This window comes from Lissotriton vulgaris, chromosome 1_1 (assembly GCF_964263255.1).
Source record: "Lissotriton vulgaris chromosome 1_1, aLisVul1.2, whole genome shotgun sequence".
NCBI lineage: Eukaryota > Metazoa > Chordata > Amphibia > Caudata > Salamandridae > Lissotriton > Lissotriton vulgaris.
In genome coordinates, this window is record NC_141685.1 from 200,228,869 (window position 1) to 200,255,724 (window position 26,856).

Consider the following 26,856-nt stretch of genomic DNA (forward strand, 5'->3'; position numbering starts at 1 on the left):
GTTGGACTTGTCTTCTCTGTGAGCAGAGTCTCCTTCCCAGAGCAGGTGCTTTCTCTGAACTCTTGGCTTGTAAGACTGCTGGGAAAGGCCCTCCCTAGCCCCTCAGTCAGATAGATACATTTACCTGCAGAGCTCAGCTTGGGAGAAAGAGATTAGGCAGAGAGCACATAGGGGAAGGCCCACAGAGCACACTTTATTTTACATAAAAGCTCGGGCTTGTGGGAGGACAGGGACATGAGGGTTCTCCTGGAAAGAAATCCCAGGAGTATTGATGGCTAGGCCCTGAAACACAACAATCCCGGAATGGCCAGGCACAAGATGCCTCTGCAATAGGCCTGACCCTAGGCTTCCGGAGTTCTTGATCTCCAGAGGCTCCAGTGATCTAAGCCCGACCAGGGCGCATTGGGATGGCATTAGGGACGCGTAAAGGGGCGCAGGGCGCAGAACTCTGCCCGTTTCACCCCAGCATTTTGGGGAGGACACAGAATCTGGCAAAGCCAGTGGGAAGGATTTTCCAGGAGGAGAGTTCAGTGACATGATCTGAAACACAATAGTGCTGGTGATCTGGCGGGTGCATTCTGTGAGCCACTTCTGTCAGGAGCAGCCTGCCATCATGCCCTGATAACCACAACTCTAGTACCAAGCCAGTGACCTCAGCAAATGCAAAGACATTATTACTTATAGTCTCCTGCATCTGATTCTTGCCATCATCATGTGAAACGTTGGCGTTATCATGTCTGCTGCGCACACTTTGTTCATATGTGTACAATTTAAGTGTGTGAACCTGACCACTGTCTTGGACAAAGCTCTTGCTGTGAACACACCATGTGAAGCATTGGTGGTTCAGTGGTAGAATTCTCGCCTGCCACGCGGGAGGCCCGGGTTCGATTCCCGGCCAATGCAAGGTTGATTTCTTTTGACTTTGTTTTCGAAATTATATATATGAACTCAGTGGGGAATAAAATGGTAAGCAGTGACCCCGACGTGATTTGAACACGCAACCTTCTGATCTGGAGTCAGACGCGCTACCGTTGCGCCACGAGGTCCTTACACTTGCAGCCTTCGATGCCAGATGATCAAATGCTGTGGGCCTTTTGACCTATTTTCCTCTGCTTATATGCCTACGGTTGTATTACAGGGCTTGGCCTTTTGTTTTCTATCCTAATTATTGAAATTGACTGCAGGTGCAGTGAGAACGCTGAGGATTGAACTATTCAGGGAAAGGATCGCACGCAGGAAAGAGCAAAGGTACGTATCTGTGTTTCATGCAGACAAAAGGCTACGTCCCTGGGTGGGCTTGAACCACCAACCTTTCGGTTAACAGCCGAACGCGCTAACCGATTGCGCCACAGAGACTATTGACTGTATACATTTCCTGAGACTCAATATATGTCTTGACATGTGTGCGCCTGCCTGGAGCTTGTATTATATAAGGCGTCTTTATGCCATACAGCATTTGTCATTTGCTTAGTGTCTTGTTACTGTTGTAATTTATGATGTGTAGACTACTGTCTAATGGTGTTAGAGCCAGTATTACTACCGGTCACAGTGCATGAGACTCATACATGACTTTTCTCTTTGCCTGCTTAGCGTAGCTCCCTGCTCCTCTGTTTGCGTGCTACCAGCCCGTGAGGCGTGTGTCTTGCCCATCCCATCTTCACTGTGTTATGTTGGACTTGTCTTCTCTGTGAGCAGAGTCTCCTTCCCAGAGCAGGTGCTTTCTCTGAACTCTTGGCTTGTAAGACTGCTGGGAAAGGCCCTCCCTAGCCCCTCAGTCAGATAGATACATTTACCTGCAGAGCTCAGCTTGGGAGAAAGAGATTAGGCAGAGAGCACATAGGGGAAGGCCCACAGAGCACACTTTATTTTACATAAAAGCTCGGGCTTGTGGGAGGACAGGGACATGAGGGTTCTCATGGAAAGAAATCCCAGGAGTATTGATGGCTAGGCCCTGAAACACAACAATCCCGGAATGGCCAGGCACAAGATGCCTCTGCAATAGGCCTGACCCTAGGCTTCCGGAGTTCTTGATCTCCAGAGGCTCCAGTGATCTAAGCCCGACCAGGGCTGTGCCCGACCAGGGCGCGTTGGGATGGCGTTAGGGACGCGTAAAGGGGCGCAGGGCGCAGAACTCTGCCCGTTTCACCCCAGCATTTTGGGGAGGACACAGAATCTGGCAAAGCCAGTGGGAAGGATTTTCCAGGAGGAGAGTTCAGTGACATGATCTGAAACACAATAGTGCTGGTGATATGGCGGGTGCATTCTGTGAGCCACTTCTGTCAGGAGCAGCCTGCCATCATGCCCTGATAACCACAACTCTAGTACCAAGCCAGTGACCTCAGCAAATGCAAAGACATTATTACTTATAGTCTCCTGCATCTGATTCTTGCCATCATCATGTGAAACGTTGGCGTTATCATGTCTGCTGCGCACACTTTGTTCATATGTGTACAATTTAAGTGTGTGAACCTGACCACTGTCTTGGACAGAGCTCTTGCTGTGAACACACCATGTGAAGCATTGGTGGTTCAGTGGTAGAATTCTCGCCTGCCACGCGGGAGGCCCGGGTTCGATTCCCGGCCAATGCAAGGTTGCTTTCTTTTGACTTTGTTTTCGAAATGATATATATGAACTCAGTGGGGAATAAAATGGTAAGCAGTGACCCCGACGTGATTTGAACACGCAACCTTCTGATCTGGAGTCAGACGCGCTACCGTTGCGCCACGAGGTCCTTACACTTGCAGCCTTTGATGCCAGATGAACAAATGCTGTGGGCCTTTTGACTTATTTTCCTCTGCTTATATGCCTACGGTTGTATTACAGGGCTTGGCCTTTTGTTTTCTATCCTAATTATTGAAATTGACTGCAGGTGCAGTGAGAACGCTGAGGATTGAACTATTCAGGGAAAGGATCGCACGCAGGAAAGAGCAAAGGTACGTATCTGTGTTTCATGCAGACAAAAGGCTACGTCCCTGGGTGGGCTTGAACCACCAACCTTTCGGTTAACAGCCGAACGCGCTAACCGATTGCGCCACAGAGACTATTGACTGTATACATTTCCTGAGACTCAATATATGTCTTGACATGTGTGCGCCTGCCTGGAGCTTGTATTATATAAGGCGTCTTTATGCCATACAGCATTTGTCATTTGCTTAGTGTCTTGTTACTGTTGTAATTTATGATGTGTAGACTACTGTCTAATGGTGCTAGAGCCAGTATTACTACCGGTCACAGTGCATGAGACTCATACATGACTTTTCTCTTTGCCTGCTTAGCGTAGCTCCCTGCTCCTCTGTTTGCGTGCTACCAGCCCGTGAGGCGTGTGTCTTGCCCATCCCATCTTCACTGTGTGTTGGACTTGTCTTCTCTGTGAGCAGAGTCTCCTTCCCAGAGCAGGTGCTTTCTCTGAACTCTTGGCTTGTAAGACTGCTGGGAAAGGCCCTCCCTAGCCCCTCAGTCAGATAGATACATTTACCTGCAGAGCTCAGCTTGGGAGAAAGAGATTAGACAGAGAGCACATAGGGGAAGGCCCACAGAGCACACTTTATTTTACATAAAAGCTCGGGCTTGTGGGAGGACAGGGACATGAGGGTTCTCCTGGAAATAAATCCCAGGAGTATTGATGGCTAGGCCCTGAAACACAACAATCCCGGAATGGCCAGGCACAAGATGCCTCTGCAATAGGCCTGACCCTAGGCTTCCGGAGTTCTTGATCTCCAGAGGCTCCAGTGATCTAAGCCCGACCAGGGCTGTGCCCGACCAGGGCGCGTTGGGATGGCGTTAGGGACGCGTAAAGGGGCGCAGGGCGCAGAACTCTGCCCGTTTCACCCCAGCATTTTGGGGAGGACACAGAATCTGGCAAAGCCAGTGGGAAGGATTTTCCAGGAGGAGAGTTCAGTGACATGATCTGAAACACAATAGTGCTGGTGATCTGGCGGGTGCATTCTGTGAGCCACTTCTGTCAGGAGCAGCCTGCCATCATGCCCTGATAACCACAACTCTAGTACCAAGCCAGTGACCTCAGCAAATGCAAAGACATTATTACTTATAGTCTCCTGCATCTGATTCTTGCCATCATCATGTGAAACGTTGGCGTTATCATGTCTGCTGCGCACACTTTGTTCATATGTGTACAATTTAAGTGTGTGAACCTGACCACTGTCTTGGACAGAGCTCTTGCTGTGAACACACCATGTGAAGCATTGGTGGTTCAGTGGTAGAATTCTCGCCTGCCACGCGGGAGGCCCGGGTTCGATTCCCTGCCAATGCAAGGTTGCTTTCTTTTGACTTTGTTTTCGAAATGATATATATGAACTCAGTGGGGAATAAAATGGTAAGCAGTGACCCCGACGTGATTTGAACACGCAACCTTCTGATCTGGAGTCAGACGCGCTACCGTTGCGCCACGAGGTCCTTACACTTGCAGCCTTCGATGCCAGATGAACAAATGCTGTGGGCCTTTTGACTTATTTTCCTCTGCTTATATGCCTAAGGTTGTATTACAGGGCTTGGCCTTTTGTTTTCTATCCTAATTATTGAAATTGACTGCAGGTGCAGTGAGAACGCTGAGGATTGAACTATTCAGGGAAAGGATCGCTCGCAGGAAAGAGCAAAGGTACGTATCTGTGTTTCATGCAGACAAAAGGCTACGTCCCTGGGTGGGCTTGAACCACCAACCTTTCGGTTAACAGCCGAACGCGCTAACCGATTGCGCCACAGAGACTATTGACTGTATATATTTCCTGAGACTCAATATATATCTTGACATGTGTGCGCCTGCCTGGAGCTTGTATTATATAAGGCGTCTTTATGCCATACAGCATTTGTCATTTGCTTAGTGTCTTGTTACTGTTGTAATTTATGATGTGTAGACTACTGTCTAATGGTGTTAGAGCCAGTATTACTACCGGTCACAGTGCATGAGACTCATACATGACTTTTCTCTTTGCCTGCTTAGCGTAGCTCCCTGCTCCTCTGTTTGCGTGCTACCAGCCCGTGAGGCGTGTGTCTTGCCCATCCCATCTTCACTGTGTTATGTTGGACTTGTCTTCTCTGTGAGCAGAGTCTCCTTCCCAGAGCAGGTGCTTTCTCTGAACTCTTGGCTTGTAAGACTGCTGGGAAAGGCCCTCCCTAGCCCCTCAGTCAGATAGATACATTTACCTGCAGAGCTCAGCTTGGGAGAAAGAGATTAGGCAGAGAGCACATAGGGGAAGGCCCACAGAGCACACTTTATTTTACATAAAAGCTCGGGCTTGTGGGAGGACAGGGACATGAGGGTTCTCCTGGAAAGAAATCCCAGGAGTATTGATGGCTAGGCCCTGAAACACAACAATCCCGGAATGGCCAGGCACAAGATGCCTCTGCAATAGGCCTGACCCTAGGCTTCCGGAGTTCTTGATCTCCAGAGGCTCCAGTGATCTAAGCCCGACCAGGGCGCGTTGGGATGGCATTAGGGACGCGTAAAGGGGCGCAGGGCGCAGAACTCTGCCCGTTTCACCCCAGCATTTTGGGGAGGACACAGAATCTGGCAAAGCCAGTGGGAAGGATTTTCCAGGAGGAGAGTTCAGTGACATGATCTGAAACACAATAGTGCTGGTGATCTGGCGGGTGCATTCTGTGAGCCACTTCTGTCAGGAGCAGCCTGCCATCATGCCCTGATAACCACAACTCTAGTACCAAGCCAGTGACCTCAGCAAATGCAAAGACATTATTACTTATAGTCTCCTGCATCTGATTCTTGCCATCATCATGTGAAACGTTGGCGTTATCATGTCTGCTGCGCACACTTTGTTCATATGTGTACAATTTAAGTGTGTGAACCTGACCACTGTCTTGGACAGAGCTCTTGCTGTGAACACACCATGTGAAGCATTGGTGGTTCAGTGGTAGAATTCTCGCCTGCCACACGGGAGGCCCGGGTTCGATTCCCGGCCAATGCAAGGTTGCTTTCTTTTGACTTTGTTTTCTAAATGATATATATGAACTCAGTGGGGAATAAAATGGTAAGCAGTGACCCCGACGTGATTTGAACACGCAACCTTCTGATCTGGAGTCAGACGCGCTACCGTTGCGCCACGAGGTCCTTACACTTGCAGCCTTCGATGCCAGATGAACACATGCTGTGGGCCTTTTGACTTATTTTCCTCTGCTTATATGCCTACGGTTGTATTACAGGGCTTGGCCTTTTGTTTTCTATCCTAATTATTGAAATTGACTGCAGGTGCAGTGAGAACGCTGAGGATTGAACTATTCAGGGAAAGGATCGCACGCAGGAAAGAGCAAAGGTACGTATCTGTGTTTCATGCAGACAAAAGGCTACGTCCCTGGGTGGGCTTGAACCACCAACCTTTCGGTTAACAGCCGAACGCGCTAACCGATTGCGCCACAGAGACTATTGACTGTATACATTTCCTGAGACTCAATATATGTCTTGACATGTGTGCGCCTGCCTGGAGCTTGTATTATATAAGGCGTCTTTATGCCATACAGCATTTGTCATTTGCTTAGTGTCTTGTTACTGTTGTAATTTATGATGTGTAGACTACTGTCTAATGGTGTTAGAGCCAGTATTACTACCGGTCACAGTGCATGAGACTCATACATGACTTTTCTCTTTGCCTGCTTAGCGTAGCTCCCTGCTCCTCTGTTTGCGTGCTACCAGCCCGTGAGGCGTGTGTCCTGCCCATCCCATCTTCACTGTGTTATGTTGGACTTGTCTTCTCTGTGAGCAGAGTCTCCTTCCCAGAGCAGGTGCTTTCTCTGAACTCTTGGCTTGTAAGACTGCTGGGAAAGGCCCTCCCTAGCCCCTCAGTCAGATAGATACATTTACCTGCAGAGCTCAGCTTGGGAGAAAGAGATTAGGCAGAGAGCACATAGGGGAAGGCCCACAGAGCACACTTTATTTTACATAAAAGCTCGGGCTTGTGGGAGGACAGGGACATGAGGGTTCTCATGGAAAGAAATCCCAGGAGTATTGATGGCTAGGCCCTGAAACACAACAATCCCGGAATGGCCAGGCACAAGATGCCTCTGCAATAGGCCTGACCCTAGGCTTCCGGAGTTCTTGATCTCCAGAGGCTCCAGTGATCTAAGCCCGACCAGGGCGCGTTGGGATGGCATTAGGGACGCGTAAAGGGGCGCAGGGCGCAGAACTCTGCCCGTTTCACCCCAGCATTTTGGGGAGGACACAGCATCTGGCAAAGCCAGTGGGAAGGATTTTCCAGGAGGAGAGTTCAGTGACATGATCTGAAACACAATAGTGCTGGTGATCTGGCGGGTGCATTCTGTGAGCCACTTCTGTCAGGAGCAGCCTGCCATCATGCCCTGATAACCACAACTCTAGTACCAAGCCAGTGACCTCAGCAAATGCAAAGACATTATTACTTATAGTCTCCTGCATCTGATTCTTGCCATCATCATGTGAAACGTTGGCGTTATCATGTCTGCTGCGCACACTTTGTTCATATGTGTACAATTTAAGTGTGTGAACCTGACCACTGTTTTGGACAGAGCTCTTGCTGTGAACACACCATGTGAAGCATTGGTGGTTCAGTGGTAGAATTCTCGCCTGCCACGCGGGAGGCCCGGGGTCGATTCCCGGCCAATGCAAGGTTGCTTTCTTTTGACTTTGTTTTCGAAATGATATATATGAACTCAGTGGGGAATAAAATGGTAAGCAGTGACCCCGACGTGATTTGAACACGCAACCTTCTGATCTGGAGTCAGACGCGCTACCGTTGCGCCACGAGGTCCTTACACTTGCAGCCTTCGATGCCAGATGAACAAATGCTGTGGGCCTTTTGACTTATTTTCCTCTGCTTATATGCCTACGGTTGTATTACAGGGCTTGGCCTTTTGTTTTCTATCCTAATTATTGAAATTGACTGCAGGTGCAGTGAGAACGCTGAGGATTGAACTATTCAGGGAAAGGATCGCACGCAGGAAAGAGCAAAGGTACGTATCTGTGTTTCATGCAGACAAAAGGCTACGTCCCTGGGTGGGCTTGAACCACCAACCTTTCGGTTAACAGCCGAACGCGCTAACCGATTGCGCCACAGAGACTATTGACTGTATACATTTCCTGAGACTCAATATATGTCTTGACATGTGTGCGCCTGCCTGGAGCTTGTATTATATAAGGCGTCTTTATGCCATACAGCATTTGTCATTTGCTTAGTGTCTTGTTACTGTTGTAATTTATGATGTGTAGACTACTGTCTAATGGTGTTAGAGCCAGTATTACTACCGGTCACAGTGCATGAGACTCATACATGACTTTTCTCTTTGCCTGCTTAGCGTAGCTCCCTGCTCCTCTGTTTGCGTGCTACCAGCCCGTGAGGCGTGTGTCTTGCCCATCCCATCTTCACTGTGTTATGTTGGACTTGTCTTCTCTGTGAGCAGAGTCTCCTTCCCAGAGCAGGTGCTTTCTCTGAACTCTTGGCTTGTAAGACTGCTGGGAAAGGCCCTCCCTAGCCCCTCAGTCAGATAGATACATTTACCTGCAGAGCTCAGCTTGGGAGAAAGAGATTAGGCAGAGAGCACATAGGGGAAGGCCCACAGAGCACACTTTATTTTACATAAAAGCTCGGGCTTGTGGGAGGACAGGGACATGAGGGTTCTCCTGGAAAGAAATCCCAGGAGTATTGATGGCTAGGCCCTGAAACACAACAATCCCGGAATGGCCAGGCACAAGATGCCTCTGCAATAGGCCTGACCCTAGGCTTCCGGAGTTCTTGATCTCCAGAGGCTCCAGTGATCTAAGCCCGACCAGGGCGCGTTGGGATGGCATTAGGGACGCGTAAAGGGGCGCAGGGCGCAGAACTCTGCCCGTTTCACCCCAGCATTTTGGGGAGGACACAGAATCTGGCAAAGCCAGTGGGAAGGATTTTCCAGGAGGAGAGTTCAGTGACATGATCTGAAACACAATAGTGCTGGTGATCTGGCGGGTGCATTCTGTGAGCCACTTCTGTCAGGAGCAGCCTGCCATCATGCCCTGATAACCACAACTCTAGTACCAAGCCAGTGACCTCAGCAAATGCAAAGACATTATTACTTATAGTCTCCTGCATCTGATTCTTGCCATCATCATGTGAAACGTTGGCGTTATCATGTCTGCTGCGCACACTTTGTTCATATGTGTACAATTTAAGTGTGTGAACCTGACCACTGTCTTGGACAGAGCTCTTGCTGTGAACACACCATGTGAAGCATTGGTGGTTCAGTGGTAGAATTCTCGCCTGCCATGCGGGAGGCCCGGGTTCGATTCCCGGCCAATGCAAGGTTGCTTTCTTTTGACTTTGTTTTCGAAATGATATATATGAACTCAGTGGGGAATAAAATGGTAAGCAGTGACCCCGACGTGATTTGAACACGCAACCTTCTGATCTGGAGTCAGACGCGCTACCGTTGCGCCACGAGGTCCTTACACTTGCAGCCTTCGATGCCAGATGAACAAATGCTGTGGGCCTTTTGACTTATTTTCCTCTGCTTATATGCCTACGGTTGTATTACAGGGCTTGGCCTTTTGTTTTCTATCCTAATTATTGAAATTGACTGCAGGTGCAGTGAGAACGCTGAGGATTGAACTATTCAGGGAAAGGATCGCACGCAGGAAAGAGCAAAGGTACGTATCTGTGTTTCATGCAGACAAAAGGCTACGTCCCTGGGTGGGCTTGAACCACCAACCTTTCGGTTAACAGCCGAACGCGCTAACCGATTGCGCCACAGAGACTATTGACTGTATACATTTCCTGAGACTCAATATATGTCTTGACATGTGTGCGCCTGCCTGGAGCTTGTATTATATAAGGCGTCTTTATGCCATACAGCATTTGTCATTTGCTTAGTGTCTTGTTACTGTTGTAATTTATGATGTGTAGACTACTGTCTAATGGTGTTAGAGCCAGTATTACTACCGGTCACAGTGCATGAGACTCATACATGACTTTTCTCTTTGCCTGCTTAGCGTAGCTCCCTGCTCCTCTGTTTGCGTGCTACCAGCCCGTGAGGCGTGTGTCTTGCCCATCCCATCTTCACTGTGTTATGTTGGACTTGTCTTCTCTGTGAGCAGAGTCTCCTTCCCAGAGCAGGTGCTTTCTCTGAACTCTTGGCTTGTAAGACTGCTGGGAAAGGCCCTCCCTAGCCCCTCAGTCAGATAGATACATTTACCTGCAGAGCTCAGCTTGGGAGAAAGAGATTAGGCAGAGAGCACATAGGGGAAGGCCCACAGAGCACACTTTATTTTACATAAAAGCTCGGGCTTGTGGGAGGACAGGGACATGAGGGTTCTCCTGGAAAGAAATCCCAGGAGTATTGATGGCTAGGCCCTGAAACACAACAATCCCGGAATGGCCAGGCACAAGATGCCTCTGCAATAGGCCTGACCCTAGGCTTCCGGAGTTCTTGATCTCCAGAGGCTCCAGTGATCTAAGCCCGACCAGGGCGTGTTGGGATGGCATTAGGGACGCGTAAAGGGGCGCAGGGCGCAGAACTCTGCCCGTTTCACCCCAGCATTTTGGGGAGAACACAGAATCTGGCAAAGCCAGTGGGAAGGATTTTCCAGGAGGAGAGTTCAGTGACATGATCTGAAACACAATAGTGCTGGTGATCTGGCGGGTGCATTCTGTGAGCCACTTCTGTCAGGAGCAGCCTGCCATCATGCCCTGATAACCACAACTCTAGTACCAAGCCAGTGACCTCAGCAAATGCAAAGACATTATTACTTATAGTCTCCTGCATCTGATTCTTGCCATCATCATGTGAAACGTTGGCGTTATCATGTCTGCTGCGCACACTTTGTTCATATGTGTACAATTTAAGTGTGTGAACCTGACCACTGTCTTGGACAGAGCTCTTGCTGTGAACACACCATGTGAAGCATTGGTGGTTCAGTGGTAGAATTCTCGCCTGCCACACGGGAGGCCCGGGTTCGATTCCCGGCCAATGCAAGGTTGCTTTCTTTTGACTTTGTTTTCGAAATGATATATATGAACTCAGTGGGGAATAAAATGGTAAGCAGTGACCCCGACGTGATTTGAACACGCAACCTTCTGATCTGGAGTCAGACGCGCTACCGTTGCGCCACGAGGTCCTTACACTTGCAGCCTTCGATGCCAGATGAACAAATGCTGTGGGCCTTTTGACTTATTTTCCTCTGCTTATATGCCTACGGTTGTATTACAGGGCTTGGCCTTTTGTTTTCTATCCTAATTATTGAAATTGACTGCAGGTGCAGTGAGAACGCTGAGGATTGAACTATTCAGGGAAAGGATCGCACGCAGGAAAGAGCAAAGGTACGTATCTGTGTTTCATGCAGACAAAAGGCTACGTCCCTGGGTGGGCTTGAACCACCAACCTTTCGGTTAACAGCCGAACGCGCTAACCGATTGCGCCACAGAGACTATTGACTGTATACATTTCCTGAGACTCAATATATGTCTTGACATGTGTGCGCCTGCCTGGAGCTTGTATTATATAAGGCGTCTTTATGCCATACAGCATTTGTCATTTGCTTAGTGTCTTGTTACTGTTGTAATTTATGATGTGTAGACTACTGTCTAATGGTGTTAGAGCCAGTATTACTACCGGTCACAGTGCATGAGACTCATACATGACTTTTCTCTTTGCCTGCTTAGCGTAGCTCCCTGCTCATCTGTTTGCGTGCTACCAGCCCGTGAGGCGTGTGTCTTGCCCATCCCATCTTCACTGTGTTATGTTGGACTTGTCTTCTCTGTGAGCAGAGTCTCCTTCCCAGAGCAGGTGCTTTCTCTGAACTCTTGGCTTGTAAGACTGCTGGGAAAGGCCCTCCCTAGCCCCTCAGTCAGATAGATACATTTACCTGCAGAGCTCAGCTTGGGAGAAAGAGATTAGGCAGAGAGCACATAGGGGAAGGCCCACAGAGCACACTTTATTTTACATAAAAGCTCGGGCTTGTGGGAGGACAGGGACATGAGGGTTCTCATGGAAAGAAATCCCAGGAGTATTGATGGCTAGGCCCTGAAACACAACAATCCCGGAATGGCCAGGCACAAGATGCCTCTGCAATAGGCCTGACCCTAGGCTTCCGGAGTTCTTGATCTCCAGAGGCTCCAGTGATCTAAGCCCGACCAGGGCGCGTTGGGATGGCATTAGGGACGCGTAAAGGGGCGCAGGGCGCAGAACTCTGCCCGTTTCACCCCAGCATTTTGGGGAGGACACAGAATCTGGCAAAGCCAGTGGGAAGGATTTTCCAGGAGGAGAGTTCAGTGACATGATCTGAAACACAATAGTGCTGGTGATCTGGCGGGTGCATTCTGTGAGCCACTTCTGTCAGGAGCAGCCTGCCATCATGCCCTGATAACCACAACTCTAGTACCAAGCCAGTGACCTCAGCAAATGCAAAGACATTATTACTTATAGTCTCCTGCATCTGATTCTTGCCATCATCATGTGAAACGTTGGCGTTATCATGTCTGCTGCGCACACTTTGTTCATATGTGTACAATTTAAGTGTGTGAACCTGACCACTGTCTTGGACAGAGCTCTTGCTGTGAACACACCATGTGAAGCATTGGTGGTTCAGTGGTAGAATTCTCGCCTGCCACGCGGGAGGCCCGGGTTCGATTCCCGGCCAATGCAAGGTTGCTTTCTTTTGACTTTGTTTTCGAAATGATATATATGAACTCAGTGGGGAATAAAATGGTAAGCAGTGACCCCGACGTGATTTGAACACGCAACCTTCTGATCTGGAGTCAGACGCGCTACCGTTGCGCCACGAGGTCCTTACACTTGCAGCCTTCGATGCCAGATGATCAAATGCTGTGGGCCTTTTGACTTATTTTCCTCTGCTTATATGCCTACGGTTGTATTACAGGGCTTGGCCTTTTGTTTTCTATCCTAATTATTGAAATTGACTGCAGGTGCAGTGAGAACGCTGAGGATTGAACTATTCAGGGAAAGGATCGCACGCAGGAAAGAGCAAAGGTACGTATCTGTGTTTCATGCAGACAAAATGCTACGTCCCTGGGTGGGCTTGAACCACCAACCTTTCGGTTAACAGCCGAACGCGCTAACCGATTGCGCCACAGAGACTATTGACTGTATACATTTCCTGAGACTCAATATATGTCTTGACATGTGTGCGCCTGCCTGGAGCTTTTATTATATAAGGCGTCTTTATGCCATACAGCATTTGTCATTTGCTTAGTGTCTTGTTACTGTTGTAATTTATGATGTGTAGACTACTGTCTAATGGTGTTAGAGCCAGTATTACTACCGGTCACAGTGCATGAGACTCATACATGACTTTTCTCTTTGCCTGCTTAGCGTAGCTCCCTGCTCCTCTGTTTGCGTGCTACCAGCCCGTGAGGCGTGTGTCTTGCCCATCCCATCTTCACTGTGTTATGTTGGACTTGTCTTCTCTGTGAGCAGAGTCTCCTTCCCAGAGCAGGTGCTTTCTCTGAACTCTTGGCTTGTAAGACTGCTGGGAAAGGCCCTCCCTAGCCCCTCAGTCAGATAGATACATTTACCTGCAGAGCTCAGCTTGGGAGAAAGAGATTAGGCAGAGAGCACATAGGGGAAGGCCCACAGAGCACACTTTATTTTACATAAAAGCTCGGGCTTGTGGGAGGACAGGGACATGAGGGTTCTCATGGAAAGAAATCCCAGGAGTATTGATGGCTAGGCCCTGAAACACAACAATCCCGGAATGGCCAGGCACAAGATGCCTCTGCAATAGGCCTGACCCTAGGCTTCCGGAGTTCTTGATCTCCAGAGGCTCCAGTGATCTAAGCCCGACCAGGGCTGTGCCCGACCAGGGCGCGTTGGGATGGCGTTAGGGACGCGTAAAGGGGCGCAGGGCGCAGAACTCTGCCCGTTTCACCCCAGCATTTTGGGGAGGACACAGAATCTGGCAAAGCCAGTGGGAAGGATTTTCCAGGAGGAGAGTTCAGTGACATGATCTCAAACACAATAGTGCTGGTGATCTGGCGGGTGCATTCTGTGAGCCACTTCTGTCAGGAGCAGCCTGCCATCATGCCCTGATAACCACAACTCTAGTACCAAGCCAGTGACCTCAGCAAATGCAAAGACATTATTACTTATAGTCTCCTGCATCTGATTCTTGCCATCATCATGTGAAACGTTGGCGTTATCATGTCTGCTGCGCACACTTTGTTCATATGTGTACAATTTAAGTGTGTGAACCTGACCACTGTCTTGGACAGAGCTCTTGCTGTGAACACACCATGTGAAGCATTGGTGGTTCAGTGGTAGAATTCTCGCCTGCCACGCGGGAGGCCCGGGTTCGATTCCCGGCCAATGCAAGGTTGCTTTCTTTTGACTTTGTTTTCGAAATGATATATATGAACTCAGTGGGGAATAAAATGGTAAGCAGTGACCCCGACGTGATTTGAACACGCAACCTTCTGATCTGGAGTCAGACGCGCTACCGTTGCGCCACGAGGTCCTTACACTTGCAGCCTTCGATGCCAGATGATCAAATGCTGTGGGCCTTTTGACTTATTTTCCTCTGCTTATATGCCTACGGTTGTATTACAGGGCTTGGCCTTTTGTTTTCTATCCTAATTATTGAAATTGACTGCAGGTGCAGTGAGAACGCTGAGGATTGAACTATTCAGGGAAAGGATCGCACGCAGGAAAGAGCAAAGGTACGTATCTGTGTTTCATGCAGACAAAAGGCTACGTCCCTGGGTGGGCTTGAACCACCAACCTTTCGGTTAACAGCCGAACGCGCTAACCGATTGCGCCACAGAGACTATTGACTGTATACATTTCCTGAGACTCAATATATGTCTTGACATGTGTGCGCCTGCCTGGAGCTTTTATTATATAAGGCGTCTTTATGCCATACAGCATTTGTCATTTGCTTAGTGTCTTGTTACTGTTGTAATTTATGATGTGTAGACTACTGTCTAATGGTGTTAGAGCCAGTATTACTACCGGTCACAGTGCATGAGACTCATACATGACTTTTCTCTTTGCCTGCTTAGCGTAACTCCCTGCTCCTCTGTTTGCGTGCTACCAGCCCGTGAGGCGTGTGTCTTGCCCATCCCATCTTCACTGTGTTATGTTGGACTTGTCTTCTCTGTGAGCAGAGTCTCCTTCCCAGAGCAGGTGCTTTCTCTGAACTCTTGGCTTGTAAGACTGCTGGGAAAGGCCCTCCCTAGCCCCTCAGTCAGATAGATACATTTACCTGCAGAGCTCAGCTTGGGAGAAAGAGATTAGGCAGAGAGCACATAGGGGAAGGCCCACAGAGCACACTTTATTTTACATAAAAGCTCGGGCTTGTGGGAGGACAGGGACATGAGGGTTCTCATGGAAAGAAATCCCAGGAGTATTGATGGCTAGGCCCTGAAACACAACAATCCCGGAATGGCCAGGCACAAGATGCCTCTGCAATAGGCCTGACCCTAGGCTTCCGGAGTTCTTGATCTCCAGAGGCTCCAGTGATCTAAGCCCGACCAGGGCTGTGCCCGACCAGGGCGCGTTGGGATGGCGTTAGGGACGCGTAAAGGGGCGCAGGGCGCAGAACTCTGCCCGTTTCACCCCAGCATTTTGGGGAGGACACAGAATCTGGCAAAGCCAGTGGGAAGGATTTTCCAGGAGGAGAGTTCAGTGACATGATCTCAAACACAATAGTGCTGGTGATCTGGCGGGTGCATTCTGTGAGCCACTTCTGTCAGGAGCAGCCTGCCATCATGCCCTGATAACCACAACTCTAGTACCAAGCCAGTGACCTCAGCAAATGCAAAGACATTATTACTTATAGTCTCCTGCATCTGATTCTTGCCATCATCATGTGAAACGTTGGCGTTATCATGTCTGCTGCGCACACTTTGTTCATATGTGTACAATTTAAGTGTGTGAACCTGACCACTGTCTTGGACAGAGCTCTTGCTGTGAACACACCATGTGAAGCATTGGTGGTTCAGTGGTAGAATTCTCGCCTGCCACGCGGGAGGCCCGGGTTCGATTCCCGGCCAATGCAAGGTTGCTTTCTTTTGACTTTGTTTTCGAAATGATATATATGAACTCAGTGGGGAATAAAATGGTAAGCAGTGACCCCGACGTGATTTGAACACGCAACCTTCTGATCTGGAGTCAGACGCGCTACCGTTGCGCCACGAGGTCCTTACACTTGCAGCCTTCGATGCCAGATGAACAAATGCTGTGGGCCTTTTGACTTATTTTCCTCTGCTTATATGCCTACGGTTGTATTACAGGGCTTGGCCTTTTGTTTTCTATCCTAATTATTGAAATTGACTGCAGGTGCAGTGAGAACGCTGAGGATTGAACTATTCAGGGAAAGGATCGCACGCAGGAAAGAGCAAAGGTACGTATCTGTGTTTCATGCAGACAAAAGGCTACGTCCCTGGGTGGGCTTGAACCACCAACCTTTCGGTTAACAGCCGAACGCGCTAACCGATTGCGCCACAGAGACTATTGACTGTATACATTTCCTGAGACTCAATATATGTCTTGACATGTGTGCGCCTGCCTGGAGCTTGTATTATATAAGGCGTCTTTATGCCATACAGCATTTGTCATTTGCTTAGTGTCTTGTTACTGTTGTAATTTATGATGTGTAGACTACTGTCTAATGGTGTTAGAGCCAGTATTACTACCGGTCACAGTGCATGAGACTCATACATGACTTTTCTCTTTGCCTGCTTAGCGTAGCTCCCTGCTCCTCTGTTTGCGTGCTACCAGCCCGTGAGGCGTGTGTCTTGCCCATCCCATCTTCACTGTGTTATGTTGGACTTGTCTTCTCTGTGAGCAGAGTCTCCTTCCCAGAGCAGGTGCTTTCTCTGAACTCTTGGCTTGTAAGACTGCTGGGAAAGGCCCTCCCTAGCCCCTCAGTCAGATAGATACATTTACCTGCAGAGCTCAGCTTGGGAGAAAGAGATTAGGAAGAGAGCACATAGGGGAAGGCCCACAGAGCACACTTTATTTCACATAATAGCTCGGGCTTGTGGGAGGACAGGGACATGAAGGTTCTCCTGGAAAGAAATCCCAGGAGTATTGATGGCTAGGCCCTGAAACACAACAACCCCGGAATGGCCAGGCACAAGATGCCTCTGCAATAGGCCTGACCCTAGGCTTCCGGAGTTCTTGATCTCCAGAGGCTCCAGTGATCTAAGCCCGACCAGGGCGCGTTGGGATGGCGTTAGGGACGCGTAAAGGGGCGCAGGGCGCAGAACTCTGCCCGTTTCACCCCAGCATTTTGGGGAGGACACAGAATCTGGCAAAGCCAGTGGGAAGGATTTTCCAGGAGGAGAGTTCAGTGACATGATCTCAAACACAATAGTGCTGGTGATCTGGCGGGTGCATTCTGTGAGCCACTTCTGTCAGGAGCAGCCTGCCATCATGCCCTGATAACCACAACTCTAGTACCAAGCCAGTGACCTCAGCAAATGCAAAGACATTATTACTTATAGTCTCCTGCATCTGATTCTTGCCATCATCATGTGAAACGTTGGCGTTATCATGTCTGCTGCGCACACTTTGTTCATATGTGTACAATTTAAGTGTGTGAACCTGACCACTGTCTTGGACAGAGCTCTTGCTGTGAACACACCATGTGAAGCATTGGTGGTTCAGTGGTAGAATTCTCGCCTGCCACGCGGGAGGCCCGGGTTCGATTCCCGGCCAATGCAAGGTTGATTTCTTTTGACTTTGTTTTCGAAATTATATATATGAACTCAGTGGGGAATAAAATGGTAAGCAGTGACCCCGACGTGATTTGAACACGCAACCTTCTGATCTGGAGTCAGACGCGCTACCGTTGCGCCACGAGGTCCTTACACTTGCAGCCTTCGATGCCAGATGATCAAATGCTGTGGGCCTTTTGACTTATTTTCCTCTGCTTATATGCCTACGGTTGTATTACAGGGCTTGGCCTTTTGTTTTCTATCCTAATTATTGAAATTGACTGCAGGTGCAGTGAGAACGCTGAGGATTGAACTATTCAGGGAAAGGATCGCACGCAGGAAAGAGCAAAGGTACGTATGTGTGTTTCATGCAGACAAAAGGCTACGTCCCTGGGTGGGCTTGAACCACCAACCTTTCGGTTAACAGCCGAACGCGCTAACCGATTGCGCCACAGAGACTATTGACTGTATACATTTCCTGAGACTCAATATATGTCTTGACATGTGTGCGCCTGCCTGGAGCTTGTATTATATAAGGCGTCTTTATGCCATACAGCATTTGTCATTTGCTTAGTGTCTTGTTACTGTTGTAATTTATGATGTGTAGACTACTGTCTAATGGTGTTAGAGCCAGTATTACTACCGGTCACAGTGCATGAGACTCATACATGACTTTTCTCTTTGCCTGCTTAGCGTAGCTCCCTGCTCCTCTGTTTGCGTGCTACCAGCCCGTGAGGCGTGTGTCTTGCCCATCCCATCTTCACTGTGTTATGTTGGACTTGTCTTCTCTGTGAGCAGAGTCTCCTTCCCAGAGCAGGTGCTTTCTCTGAACTCTTGGCTTGTAAGACTGCTGGGAAAGGCCCTCCCTAGCCCCTCAGTCAGATAGATACATTTACCTGCAGAGCTCAGCTTGGGAGAAAGAGATTAGGCAGAGAGCACATAGGGGAAGGCCCACAGAGCACACTTTATTTTACATAAAAGCTCGGGCTTGTGGGAGGACAGGGACATGAGGGTTCTCATGGAAAGAAATCCCAGGAGTATTGATGGCTAGGCCCTGAAACACAACAATCCCGGAATGGCCAGGCACAAGATGCCTCTGCAATAGGCCTGACCCTAGGCTTCCGGAGTTCTTGATCTCCAGAGGCTCCAGTGATCTAAGCCCGACCAGGGCTGTGCCCGACCAGGGCGCGTTGGGATGGCGTTAGGGACGCGTAAAGGGGCGCAGGGCGCAGAACTCTGCCCGTTTCACCCCAGCATTTTGGGGAGGACACAGAATCTGGCAAAGCCAGTGGGAAGGATTTTCCAGGAGGAGAGTTCAGTGACATGATCTGAAACACAATAGTGCTGGTGATATGGCGGGTGCATTCTGTGAGCCACTTCTGTCAGGAGCAGCCTGCCATCATGCCCTGATAACCACAACTCTAGTACCAAGCCAGTGACCTCAGCAAATGCAAAGACATTATTACTTATAGTCTCCTGCATCTGATTCTTGCCATCATCATGTGAAACGTTGGCGTTATCATGTCTGCTGCGCACACTTTGTTCATATGTGTACAATTTAAGTGTGTGAACCTGACCACTGTCTTGGACAGAGCTCTTGCTGTGAACACACCATGTGAAGCATTGGTGGTTCAGTGGTAGAATTCTCGCCTGCCACGCGGGAGGCCCGGGTTCGATTCCCGGCCAATGCAAGGTTGCTTTCTTTTGACTTTGTTTTCGAAATGATATATATGAACTCAGTGGGGAATAAAATGGTAAGCAGTGACCCCGACGTGATTTGAACACGCAACCTTCTGATCTGGAGTCAGACGCGCTACCGTTGCGCCACGAGGTCCTTACACTTGCAGCCTTTGATGCCAGATGAACAAATGCTGTGGGCCTTTTGACTTATTTTCCTCTGCTCATATGCCTACGGTTGTATTACAGGGCTTGGCCTTTTGTTTTCTATCCTAATTATTGAAATTGACTGCAGGTGCAGTGAGAACGCTGAGGATTGAACTATTCAGGGAAAGGATCGCACGCAGGAAAGAGCAAAGGTACGTATCTGTGTTTCATGCAGACAAAAGGCTACGTCCCTGGGTGGGCTTGAACCACCAACCTTTCGGTTAACAGCCGAACGCGCTAACCGATTGCGCCACAGAGACTATTGACTGTATACATTTCCTGAGACTCAATATATGTCTTGACATGTGTGCGCCTGCCTGGAGCTTGTATTATATAAGGCGTCTTTATGCCATACAGCATTTGTCATTTGCTTAGTGTCTTGTTACTGTTGTAATTTATGATGTGTAGACTACTGTCTAATGGTGTTAGAGCCAGTATTACTACCGGTCACAGTGCATGAGACTCATACATGACTTTTCTCTTTGCCTGCTTAGCGTAGCTCCCTGCTCCTCTGTTTGCGTGCTACCAGCCCGTGAGGCGTGTGTCTTGCCCATCCCATCTTCACTGTGTTATGTTGGACTTGTCTTCTCTGTGAGCAGAGTCTCCTTCCCAGAGCAGGTGCTTTCTCTGAACTCTTGGCTTGTAAGACTGCTGGGAAAGGCCCTCCCTAGCCCCTCAGTCAGATAGATACATTTACCTGCAGAGCTCAGCTTGGTAGAAAGAGATTAGGCAGAGAGCACATAGGGGAAGGCCCACAGAGCACACTTTATTTTACATAAAAGCTCGGGCTTGTGGGAGGACAGGGACATGAGGGTTCTCATGGAAAGAAATCCCAGGAGTATTGATGGCTAGGCCCTGAAACACAACAATCCCGGAATGGCCAGGCACAAGATGCCTCTGCAATAGGCCTGACCCTAGGCTTCCGGAGTTCTTGATCTCCAGAGGCTCCAGTGATCTAAGCCCGACCAGGGCTGTGCCCGACCAGGGCGCGTTGGGATGGCGTTAGGGACGCGTAAAGGGGCGCAGGGCGCAGAACTCTGCCCGTTTCACCCCAGCATTTTGGGGAGGACACAGAATCTGGCAAAGCCAGTGGGAAGGATTTTCCAGGAGGAGAGTTCAGTGACATGATCTGAAACACAATAGTGCTGGTGATCTGGCGGGTGCATTCTGTGAGCCACTTCTGTCAGGAGCAGCCTGCCATCATGCCCTGATAACCACAACTCTAGTACCAAGCCAGTGACCTCAGCAAATGCAAAGACATTATTACTTATAGTCTCCTGCATCTGATTCTTGCCATCATCATGTGAAACGTTGGCGTTATCATGTCTGCTGCGCACACTTTGTTCATATGTGTACAATTTAAGTGTGTGAACCTGACCACTGTCTTGGACAGAGCTCTTGCTGTGAACACACCATGTGAAGCATTGGTGGTTCAGTGGTAGAATTCTCGCCTGCCACACGGGAGGCCCGGGTTCGATTCCCGGCCAATGCAAGGTTGCTTTCTTTTGACTTTGTTTTCGAAATGATATATATGAACTCAGTGGGGAATAAAATGGTAAGCAGTGACCCCGACGTGATTTGAACACGCAACCTTCTGATCTGGAGTCAGACGCACTACCGTTGCGCCACGAGGTCCTTACACTTGCAGCCTTCGATGCCAGATGAACACATGCTGTGGGCCTTTTGACTTATTTTCCTCTGCTTATATGCCTACGGTTGTATTACAGGGCTTGGCCTTTTGTTTTCTATCCTAATTATTGAAATTGACTGCAGGTGCAGTGAGAACGCTGAGGATTGAACTATTCAGGGAAAGGATCGCACGCAGGAAAGAGCAAAGGTACGTATCTGTGTTTCATGCAGACAAAAGGCTACGTCCCTGGGTGGGCTTGAACCACCAACCTTTCGGTTAACAGCCGAACGCGCTAACCGATTGCGCCACAGAGACTATTGACTGTATACATTTCCTGAGACTCAATATATGTCTTGACATGTGTGCGCCTGCCTGGAGCTTGTATTATATAAGGCGTCTTTATGCCATACAGCATTTGTCATTTGCTTAGTGTCTTGTTACTGTTGTAATTTATGATGTGTAGACTACTGTCTAATGGTGTTAGAGCCAGTATTACTACCGGTCACAGTGCATGAGACTCATACATGACTTTTCTCTTTGCCTGCTTAGCGTAGCTCCCTGCTCCTCTGTTTGCGTGCTACCAGCCCGTGAGGCTTGTGTCCTGCCCATCCCATCTTCACTGTGTTATGTTGGACTTGTCTTCTCTGTGAGCAGAGTCTCCTTCCCAGAGCAGGTGCTTTCTCTGAACTCTTGGCTTGTAAGACTGCTGGGAAAGGCCCTCCCTAGCCCCTCAGTCAGATAGATACATTTACCTGCAGAGCTCAGCTTGGGAGAAAGAGATTAGGCAGAGAGCACATAGGGGAAGGCCCACAGAGCACACTTTATTTTACATAAAAGCTCGGGCTTGTGGGAGGACAGGGACATGAGGGTTCTCATGGAAAGAAATCCCAGGAGTATTGATGGCTAGGCCCTGAAACACAACAATCCCGGAATGGCCAGGCACAAGATGCCTCTGCAATAGGCCTGACCCTAGGCTTCCGGAGTTCTTGATCTCCAGAGGCTCCAGTGATCTAAGCCCGACCAGGGCGCGTTGGGATGGCATTAGGGACGCGTAAAGGGGCGCAGGGCGCAGAACTCTGCCCGTTTCACCCCAGCATTTTGGGGAGGACACAGCATCTGGCAAAGCCAGTGGGAAGGATTTTCCAGGAGGAGAGTTCAGTGACATGATCTGAAACACAATAGTGCTGGTGATCTGGCGGGTGCATTCTGTGAGCCACTTCTGTCAGGAGCAGCCTGCCATCATGCCCTGATAACCACAACTCTAGTACCAAGCCAGTGACCTCAGCAAATGCAAAGACATTATTACTTATAGTCTCCTGCATCTGATTCTTGCCATCATCATGTGAAACGTTGGCGTTATCATGTCTGCTGCGCACACTTTGTTCATATGTGTACAATTTAAGTGTGTGAACCTGACCACTGTTTTGGACAGAGCTCTTGCTGTGAACACACCATGTGAAGCATTGGTGGTTCAGTGGTAGAATTCTCGCCTGCCACGCGGGAGGCCCGGGGTCGATTCCCGGCCAATGCAAGGTTGCTTTCTTTTGACTTTGTTTTCGAAATGATATATATGAACTCAGTGGGGAATAAAATGGTAAGCAGTGACCCCGACGTGATTTGAACACGCAACCTTCTGATCTGGAGTCAGACGCGCTACCGTTGCGCCACGAGGTCCTTACACTTGCAGCCTTCGATGCCAGATGAACAAATGCTGTGGGCCTTTTGACTTATTTTCCTCTGCTTATATGCCTACGGTTGTATTACAGGGCTTGGCCTTTTGTTTTCTATCCTAATTATTGAAATTGACTGCAGGTGCAGTGAGAACGCTGAGGATTGAACTATTCAGGGAAAGGATCGCACGCAGGAAAGAGCAAAGGTACGTATCTGTGTTTCATGCAGACAAAAGGCTACGTCCCTGGGTGGGCTTGAACCACCAACCTTTCGGTTAACAGCCGAACGCGCTAACCGATTGCGCCACAGAGACTATTGACTGTATACATTTCCTGAGACTCAATATATGTCTTGACATGTGTTCGCCTGCCTGGAGCTTGTATTATATAAGGCGTCTTTATGCCATACAGCATTTGTCATTTGCTTAGTGTCTTGTTACTGTTGTAATTTATGATGTGTAGACTACTGTCTAATGGTGTTAGAGCCAGTATTACTACAGGTCACAGTGCATGAGACTCATACATGACTTTTCTCTTTGCCTGCTTAGCGTAGCTCCCTGCTCCTCTGTTTGCGTGCTACCAGCCCGTGAGGCGTGTGTCTTGCCCATCCCATCTTCACTGTGTTATGTTGGACTTGTCTTCTCTGTGAGCAGAGTCTCCTTCCCAGAGCAGGTGCTTTCTCTGAACTCTTGGCTTGTAAGACTGCTGGGAAAGGCCCTCCCTAGCCCCTCAGTCAGATAGATACATTTACCTGCAGAGCTCAGCTTGGGAGAAAGAGATTAGGCAGAGAGCACATAGGGGAAGGCCCACAGAGCACACTTTATTTTACATAAAAGCTCGGGCTTGTGGGAGGACAGGGACATGAGGGTTCTCCTGGAAAGAAATCCCAGGAGTATTGATGGCTAGGCCCTGAAACACAACAATCCCGGAATGGCCAGGCACAAGATGCCTCTGCAATAGGCCTGACCCTAGGCTTCCGGAGTTCTTGATCTCCAGAGGCTCCAGTGATCTAAGCCCGACCAGGGCGCGTTGGGATGGCATTAGGGACGCGTAAAGGGGCGCAGGGCGCAGAACTCTGCCCGTTTCACCCCAGCATTTTGGGGAGGACACAGAATCTGGCAAAGCCAGTGGGAAGGATTTTCCAGGAGGAGAGTTCAGTGACATGATCTGAAACACAATAGTGCTGGTGATCTGGCGGGTGCATTCTGTGAGCCACTTCTGTCAGGAGCAGCCTGCCATCATGCCCTGATAACCACAACTCTAGTACCAAGCCAGTGACCTCAGCAAATGCAAAGACATTATTACTTATAGTCTCCTGCATCTGATTCTTGCCATCATCATGTGAAACGTTGGCGTTATCATGTCTGCTGCGCACACTTTGTTCATATGTGTACAATTTAAGTGTGTGAACCTGACCACTGTCTTGGACAGAGCTCTTGCTGTGAACACACCATGTGAAGCATTGGTGGTTCAGTGGTAGAATTCTCGCCTGCCACGCGGGAGGCCCGGGTTCGATTCCCGGCCAATGCAAGGTTGCTTTCTTTTGACTTTGTTTTCAAAATGATATATATGAACTCAGTGGGGAATAAAATGGTAAGCAGTGACCCCGACGTGATTTGAACACGCAACCTTCTGATCTGGAGTCAGACGCGCTACCGTTGCGCCACGAGGTCCTTACACTTGCAGCCTTCGATGCCAGATGAACAAATGCTGTGGGCCTTTTGACTTATTTTCCTCTGCTTATATGCCTACGGTTGTATTACAGGGCTTGGCCTTTTGTTTTCTATCCTAATTATTGAAATTGACTGCAGGTGCAGTGAGAACGCTGAGGATTGAACTATTCAGGGAAAGGATCGCACGCAGGAAAGAGCAAAGGTACGTATCTGTGTTTCATGCAGACAAAAGGCTACGTCCCTGGGTGGGCTTGAACCACCAACCTTTCGGTTAACAGCCGAACGCGCTAACCGATTGCGCCACAGAGACTATTGACTGTATACATTTCCTGAGACTCAATATATGTCTTGACATGTGTGCGCCTGCCTGGAGCTTGTATTATATAAGGCGTCTTTATGCCATACAGCATTTGTCATTTGCTTAGTGTCTTGTTACTGTTGTAATTTATGATGTGTAGACTACTGTCTAATGGTGTTAGAGCCAGTATTACTACCGGTCACAGTGCATGAGACTCATACATGACTTTTCTCTTTGCCTGCTTAGCGTAGCTCCCTGCTCCTCTGTTTGCGTGCTACCAGCCCGTGAGGCGTGTGTCTTGCCCATCCCATCTTCACTGTGTTATGTTGGACTTGTCTTCTCTGTGAGCAGAGTCTCCTTCCCAGAGCAGGTGCTTTCTCTGAACTCTTGGCTTGTAAGACTGCTGGGAAAGGCCCTCCCTAGCCCCTCAGTCAGATAGATACATTTACCTGCAGAGCTCAGCTTGGGAGAAAGAGATTAGGCAGAGAGCACATAGGGGAAGGCCCACAGAGCACACTTTATTTTACATAAAAGCTCGGGCTTGTGGGAGGACAGGGACATGAGGGTTCTCCTGGAAAGAAATCCCAGGAGTATTGATGGCTAGGCCCTGAAACACAACAATCCCGGAATGGCCAGGCACAAGATGCCTCTGCAATAGGCCTGACCCTAGGCTTCCGGAGTTCTTGATCTCCAGAGGCTCCAGTGATCTAAGCCCGACCAGGGCGTGTTGGGATGGCATTAGGGACGCGTAAAGGGGCGCAGGGCGCAGAACTCTGCCCGTTTCACCCCAGCATTTTGGGGAGAACACAGAATCTGGCAAAGCCAGTGGGAAGGATTTTCCAGGAGGAGAGTTCAGTGACATGATCTGAAACACAATAGTGCTGGTGATCTGGCGGGTGCATTCTGTGAGCCACTTCTGTCAGGAGCAGCCTGCCATCATGCCCTGATAACCACAACTCTAGTACCAAGCCAGTGACCTCAGCAAATGCAAAGACATTATTACTTATAGTCTCCTGCATCTGATTCTTGCCATCATCATGTGAAACGTTGGCGTTATCATGTCTGCTGCGCACACTTTGTTCATATGTGTACAATTTAAGTGTGTGAACCTGACCACTGTCTTGGACAGAGCTCTTGCTGTGAACACACCATGTGAAGCATTGGTGGTTCAGTGGTAGAATTCTCGCCTGCCACACGGGAGGCCCGGGTTCGATTCCCGGCCAATGCAAGGTTGCTTTCTTTTGACTTTGTTTTCGAAATGATATATATGAACTCAGTGGGGAATAAAATGGTAAGCAGTGACCCCGACGTGATTTGAACACGCAACCTTCTGATCTGGAGTCAGACGCGCTACCGTTGCGCCACGAGGTCCTTACACTTGCAGCCTTCGATGCCAGATGAACAAATGCTGTGGGCCTTTTGACTTATTTTCCTCTGCTTATATGCCTACGGTTGTATTACAGGGCTTGGCCTTTTGTTTTCTATCCTAATTATTGAAATTGACTGCAGGTGCAGTGAGAACGCTGAGGATTGAACTATTCAGGGAAAGGATCGCACGCAGGAAAGAGCAAAGGTACGTATCTGTGTTTCATGCAGACAAAAGGCTACGTCCCTGGGTGGGCTTGAACCACCAACCTTTCGGTTAACAGCCGAACGCGCTAACCGATTGCGCCACAGAGACTATTGACTGTATACATTTCCTGAGACTCAATATATGTCTTGACATGTGTGCGCCTGCCTGGAGCTTGTATTATATAAGGCGTCTTTATGCCATACAGCATTTGTCATTTGCTTAGTGTCTTGTTACTGTTGTAATTTATGATGTGTAGACTACTGTCTAATGGTGTTAGAGCCAGTATTACTACCGGTCACAGTGCATGAGACTCATACATGACTTTTCTCTTTGCCTGCTTAGCGTAGCTCCCTGCTCCTCTGTTTGCGTGCTACCAGCCCGTGAGGCGTGTGTCTTGCCCATCCCATCTTCACTGTGTTATGTTGGACTTGTCTTCTCTGTGAGCAGAGTCTCCTTCCCAGAGCAGGTGCTTTCTCTGAA

The 26,856-nt window shown here is 49.0% G+C and overlaps 48 non-coding genes across 48 annotated transcripts; 16 read left to right on the forward strand and 32 right to left on the reverse strand.

Annotated features, from left to right (window-relative positions):
• The first annotated feature begins 832 nt into the window (after nucleotides 1–832).
• On the forward strand, nucleotides 833–903 carry TRNAG-GCC (transfer RNA glycine (anticodon GCC)). Its single transcript has one exon. It is a non-coding gene; the product is annotated as a tRNA-Gly (tRNA).
• Nucleotides 904–974: 71 nt separating this feature from the next.
• TRNAW-CCA (transfer RNA tryptophan (anticodon CCA)) lies at nucleotides 975–1,046 on the reverse strand. Its single transcript has one exon. It is a non-coding gene; the product is annotated as a tRNA-Trp (tRNA).
• Nucleotides 1,047–1,282: 236 nt separating this feature from the next.
• On the reverse strand, nucleotides 1,283–1,356 carry TRNAN-GUU (transfer RNA asparagine (anticodon GUU)). The gene has a single exon. It is a non-coding gene; the product is annotated as a tRNA-Asn (tRNA).
• A 1,161-nt stretch (nucleotides 1,357–2,517) lies between these two features.
• TRNAG-GCC (transfer RNA glycine (anticodon GCC)) lies at nucleotides 2,518–2,588 on the forward strand. The gene has a single exon. It is a non-coding gene; the product is annotated as a tRNA-Gly (tRNA).
• A 71-nt stretch (nucleotides 2,589–2,659) lies between these two features.
• TRNAW-CCA (transfer RNA tryptophan (anticodon CCA)) lies at nucleotides 2,660–2,731 on the reverse strand. Its single transcript has one exon. It is a non-coding gene; the product is annotated as a tRNA-Trp (tRNA).
• Nucleotides 2,732–2,967: 236 nt separating this feature from the next.
• TRNAN-GUU (transfer RNA asparagine (anticodon GUU)) lies at nucleotides 2,968–3,041 on the reverse strand. Its single transcript has one exon. It is a non-coding gene; the product is annotated as a tRNA-Asn (tRNA).
• Nucleotides 3,042–4,199: 1,158 nt separating this feature from the next.
• On the forward strand, nucleotides 4,200–4,270 carry TRNAG-GCC (transfer RNA glycine (anticodon GCC)). Its single transcript has one exon. It is a non-coding gene; the product is annotated as a tRNA-Gly (tRNA).
• Nucleotides 4,271–4,341: 71 nt separating this feature from the next.
• On the reverse strand, nucleotides 4,342–4,413 carry TRNAW-CCA (transfer RNA tryptophan (anticodon CCA)). The gene has a single exon. It is a non-coding gene; the product is annotated as a tRNA-Trp (tRNA).
• Nucleotides 4,414–4,649: 236 nt separating this feature from the next.
• TRNAN-GUU (transfer RNA asparagine (anticodon GUU)) lies at nucleotides 4,650–4,723 on the reverse strand. Its single transcript has one exon. It is a non-coding gene; the product is annotated as a tRNA-Asn (tRNA).
• A 1,145-nt stretch (nucleotides 4,724–5,868) lies between these two features.
• On the forward strand, nucleotides 5,869–5,939 carry TRNAG-GCC (transfer RNA glycine (anticodon GCC)). Its single transcript has one exon. It is a non-coding gene; the product is annotated as a tRNA-Gly (tRNA).
• A 71-nt stretch (nucleotides 5,940–6,010) lies between these two features.
• On the reverse strand, nucleotides 6,011–6,082 carry TRNAW-CCA (transfer RNA tryptophan (anticodon CCA)). Its single transcript has one exon. It is a non-coding gene; the product is annotated as a tRNA-Trp (tRNA).
• A 236-nt stretch (nucleotides 6,083–6,318) lies between these two features.
• TRNAN-GUU (transfer RNA asparagine (anticodon GUU)) lies at nucleotides 6,319–6,392 on the reverse strand. Its single transcript has one exon. It is a non-coding gene; the product is annotated as a tRNA-Asn (tRNA).
• Nucleotides 6,393–7,537: 1,145 nt separating this feature from the next.
• Nucleotides 7,538–7,608, forward strand: TRNAG-GCC (transfer RNA glycine (anticodon GCC)). The gene has a single exon. It is a non-coding gene; the product is annotated as a tRNA-Gly (tRNA).
• Nucleotides 7,609–7,679: 71 nt separating this feature from the next.
• Nucleotides 7,680–7,751, reverse strand: TRNAW-CCA (transfer RNA tryptophan (anticodon CCA)). Its single transcript has one exon. It is a non-coding gene; the product is annotated as a tRNA-Trp (tRNA).
• Nucleotides 7,752–7,987: 236 nt separating this feature from the next.
• Nucleotides 7,988–8,061, reverse strand: TRNAN-GUU (transfer RNA asparagine (anticodon GUU)). Its single transcript has one exon. It is a non-coding gene; the product is annotated as a tRNA-Asn (tRNA).
• A 1,145-nt stretch (nucleotides 8,062–9,206) lies between these two features.
• Nucleotides 9,207–9,277, forward strand: TRNAG-GCC (transfer RNA glycine (anticodon GCC)). The gene has a single exon. It is a non-coding gene; the product is annotated as a tRNA-Gly (tRNA).
• A 71-nt stretch (nucleotides 9,278–9,348) lies between these two features.
• TRNAW-CCA (transfer RNA tryptophan (anticodon CCA)) lies at nucleotides 9,349–9,420 on the reverse strand. The gene has a single exon. It is a non-coding gene; the product is annotated as a tRNA-Trp (tRNA).
• A 236-nt stretch (nucleotides 9,421–9,656) lies between these two features.
• Nucleotides 9,657–9,730, reverse strand: TRNAN-GUU (transfer RNA asparagine (anticodon GUU)). The gene has a single exon. It is a non-coding gene; the product is annotated as a tRNA-Asn (tRNA).
• Nucleotides 9,731–10,875: 1,145 nt separating this feature from the next.
• TRNAG-GCC (transfer RNA glycine (anticodon GCC)) lies at nucleotides 10,876–10,946 on the forward strand. The gene has a single exon. It is a non-coding gene; the product is annotated as a tRNA-Gly (tRNA).
• Nucleotides 10,947–11,017: 71 nt separating this feature from the next.
• TRNAW-CCA (transfer RNA tryptophan (anticodon CCA)) lies at nucleotides 11,018–11,089 on the reverse strand. Its single transcript has one exon. It is a non-coding gene; the product is annotated as a tRNA-Trp (tRNA).
• A 236-nt stretch (nucleotides 11,090–11,325) lies between these two features.
• On the reverse strand, nucleotides 11,326–11,399 carry TRNAN-GUU (transfer RNA asparagine (anticodon GUU)). Its single transcript has one exon. It is a non-coding gene; the product is annotated as a tRNA-Asn (tRNA).
• A 1,145-nt stretch (nucleotides 11,400–12,544) lies between these two features.
• Nucleotides 12,545–12,615, forward strand: TRNAG-GCC (transfer RNA glycine (anticodon GCC)). The gene has a single exon. It is a non-coding gene; the product is annotated as a tRNA-Gly (tRNA).
• A 71-nt stretch (nucleotides 12,616–12,686) lies between these two features.
• Nucleotides 12,687–12,758, reverse strand: TRNAW-CCA (transfer RNA tryptophan (anticodon CCA)). The gene has a single exon. It is a non-coding gene; the product is annotated as a tRNA-Trp (tRNA).
• Nucleotides 12,759–12,994: 236 nt separating this feature from the next.
• TRNAN-GUU (transfer RNA asparagine (anticodon GUU)) lies at nucleotides 12,995–13,068 on the reverse strand. The gene has a single exon. It is a non-coding gene; the product is annotated as a tRNA-Asn (tRNA).
• A 1,161-nt stretch (nucleotides 13,069–14,229) lies between these two features.
• On the forward strand, nucleotides 14,230–14,300 carry TRNAG-GCC (transfer RNA glycine (anticodon GCC)). Its single transcript has one exon. It is a non-coding gene; the product is annotated as a tRNA-Gly (tRNA).
• Nucleotides 14,301–14,371: 71 nt separating this feature from the next.
• On the reverse strand, nucleotides 14,372–14,443 carry TRNAW-CCA (transfer RNA tryptophan (anticodon CCA)). The gene has a single exon. It is a non-coding gene; the product is annotated as a tRNA-Trp (tRNA).
• Nucleotides 14,444–14,679: 236 nt separating this feature from the next.
• On the reverse strand, nucleotides 14,680–14,753 carry TRNAN-GUU (transfer RNA asparagine (anticodon GUU)). The gene has a single exon. It is a non-coding gene; the product is annotated as a tRNA-Asn (tRNA).
• A 1,161-nt stretch (nucleotides 14,754–15,914) lies between these two features.
• TRNAG-GCC (transfer RNA glycine (anticodon GCC)) lies at nucleotides 15,915–15,985 on the forward strand. Its single transcript has one exon. It is a non-coding gene; the product is annotated as a tRNA-Gly (tRNA).
• A 71-nt stretch (nucleotides 15,986–16,056) lies between these two features.
• On the reverse strand, nucleotides 16,057–16,128 carry TRNAW-CCA (transfer RNA tryptophan (anticodon CCA)). The gene has a single exon. It is a non-coding gene; the product is annotated as a tRNA-Trp (tRNA).
• Nucleotides 16,129–16,364: 236 nt separating this feature from the next.
• On the reverse strand, nucleotides 16,365–16,438 carry TRNAN-GUU (transfer RNA asparagine (anticodon GUU)). Its single transcript has one exon. It is a non-coding gene; the product is annotated as a tRNA-Asn (tRNA).
• Nucleotides 16,439–17,583: 1,145 nt separating this feature from the next.
• On the forward strand, nucleotides 17,584–17,654 carry TRNAG-GCC (transfer RNA glycine (anticodon GCC)). The gene has a single exon. It is a non-coding gene; the product is annotated as a tRNA-Gly (tRNA).
• A 71-nt stretch (nucleotides 17,655–17,725) lies between these two features.
• On the reverse strand, nucleotides 17,726–17,797 carry TRNAW-CCA (transfer RNA tryptophan (anticodon CCA)). The gene has a single exon. It is a non-coding gene; the product is annotated as a tRNA-Trp (tRNA).
• Nucleotides 17,798–18,033: 236 nt separating this feature from the next.
• On the reverse strand, nucleotides 18,034–18,107 carry TRNAN-GUU (transfer RNA asparagine (anticodon GUU)). Its single transcript has one exon. It is a non-coding gene; the product is annotated as a tRNA-Asn (tRNA).
• A 1,161-nt stretch (nucleotides 18,108–19,268) lies between these two features.
• Nucleotides 19,269–19,339, forward strand: TRNAG-GCC (transfer RNA glycine (anticodon GCC)). Its single transcript has one exon. It is a non-coding gene; the product is annotated as a tRNA-Gly (tRNA).
• Nucleotides 19,340–19,410: 71 nt separating this feature from the next.
• Nucleotides 19,411–19,482, reverse strand: TRNAW-CCA (transfer RNA tryptophan (anticodon CCA)). The gene has a single exon. It is a non-coding gene; the product is annotated as a tRNA-Trp (tRNA).
• A 236-nt stretch (nucleotides 19,483–19,718) lies between these two features.
• On the reverse strand, nucleotides 19,719–19,792 carry TRNAN-GUU (transfer RNA asparagine (anticodon GUU)). Its single transcript has one exon. It is a non-coding gene; the product is annotated as a tRNA-Asn (tRNA).
• A 1,161-nt stretch (nucleotides 19,793–20,953) lies between these two features.
• TRNAG-GCC (transfer RNA glycine (anticodon GCC)) lies at nucleotides 20,954–21,024 on the forward strand. The gene has a single exon. It is a non-coding gene; the product is annotated as a tRNA-Gly (tRNA).
• A 71-nt stretch (nucleotides 21,025–21,095) lies between these two features.
• TRNAW-CCA (transfer RNA tryptophan (anticodon CCA)) lies at nucleotides 21,096–21,167 on the reverse strand. Its single transcript has one exon. It is a non-coding gene; the product is annotated as a tRNA-Trp (tRNA).
• Nucleotides 21,168–21,403: 236 nt separating this feature from the next.
• TRNAN-GUU (transfer RNA asparagine (anticodon GUU)) lies at nucleotides 21,404–21,477 on the reverse strand. Its single transcript has one exon. It is a non-coding gene; the product is annotated as a tRNA-Asn (tRNA).
• Nucleotides 21,478–22,622: 1,145 nt separating this feature from the next.
• On the forward strand, nucleotides 22,623–22,693 carry TRNAG-GCC (transfer RNA glycine (anticodon GCC)). Its single transcript has one exon. It is a non-coding gene; the product is annotated as a tRNA-Gly (tRNA).
• A 71-nt stretch (nucleotides 22,694–22,764) lies between these two features.
• TRNAW-CCA (transfer RNA tryptophan (anticodon CCA)) lies at nucleotides 22,765–22,836 on the reverse strand. Its single transcript has one exon. It is a non-coding gene; the product is annotated as a tRNA-Trp (tRNA).
• A 236-nt stretch (nucleotides 22,837–23,072) lies between these two features.
• On the reverse strand, nucleotides 23,073–23,146 carry TRNAN-GUU (transfer RNA asparagine (anticodon GUU)). The gene has a single exon. It is a non-coding gene; the product is annotated as a tRNA-Asn (tRNA).
• A 1,145-nt stretch (nucleotides 23,147–24,291) lies between these two features.
• TRNAG-GCC (transfer RNA glycine (anticodon GCC)) lies at nucleotides 24,292–24,362 on the forward strand. The gene has a single exon. It is a non-coding gene; the product is annotated as a tRNA-Gly (tRNA).
• Nucleotides 24,363–24,433: 71 nt separating this feature from the next.
• Nucleotides 24,434–24,505, reverse strand: TRNAW-CCA (transfer RNA tryptophan (anticodon CCA)). Its single transcript has one exon. It is a non-coding gene; the product is annotated as a tRNA-Trp (tRNA).
• Nucleotides 24,506–24,741: 236 nt separating this feature from the next.
• On the reverse strand, nucleotides 24,742–24,815 carry TRNAN-GUU (transfer RNA asparagine (anticodon GUU)). The gene has a single exon. It is a non-coding gene; the product is annotated as a tRNA-Asn (tRNA).
• Nucleotides 24,816–25,960: 1,145 nt separating this feature from the next.
• On the forward strand, nucleotides 25,961–26,031 carry TRNAG-GCC (transfer RNA glycine (anticodon GCC)). The gene has a single exon. It is a non-coding gene; the product is annotated as a tRNA-Gly (tRNA).
• A 71-nt stretch (nucleotides 26,032–26,102) lies between these two features.
• TRNAW-CCA (transfer RNA tryptophan (anticodon CCA)) lies at nucleotides 26,103–26,174 on the reverse strand. The gene has a single exon. It is a non-coding gene; the product is annotated as a tRNA-Trp (tRNA).
• A 236-nt stretch (nucleotides 26,175–26,410) lies between these two features.
• Nucleotides 26,411–26,484, reverse strand: TRNAN-GUU (transfer RNA asparagine (anticodon GUU)). The gene has a single exon. It is a non-coding gene; the product is annotated as a tRNA-Asn (tRNA).
• Between the last annotated feature and the right edge of the window lie 372 nt (nucleotides 26,485–26,856).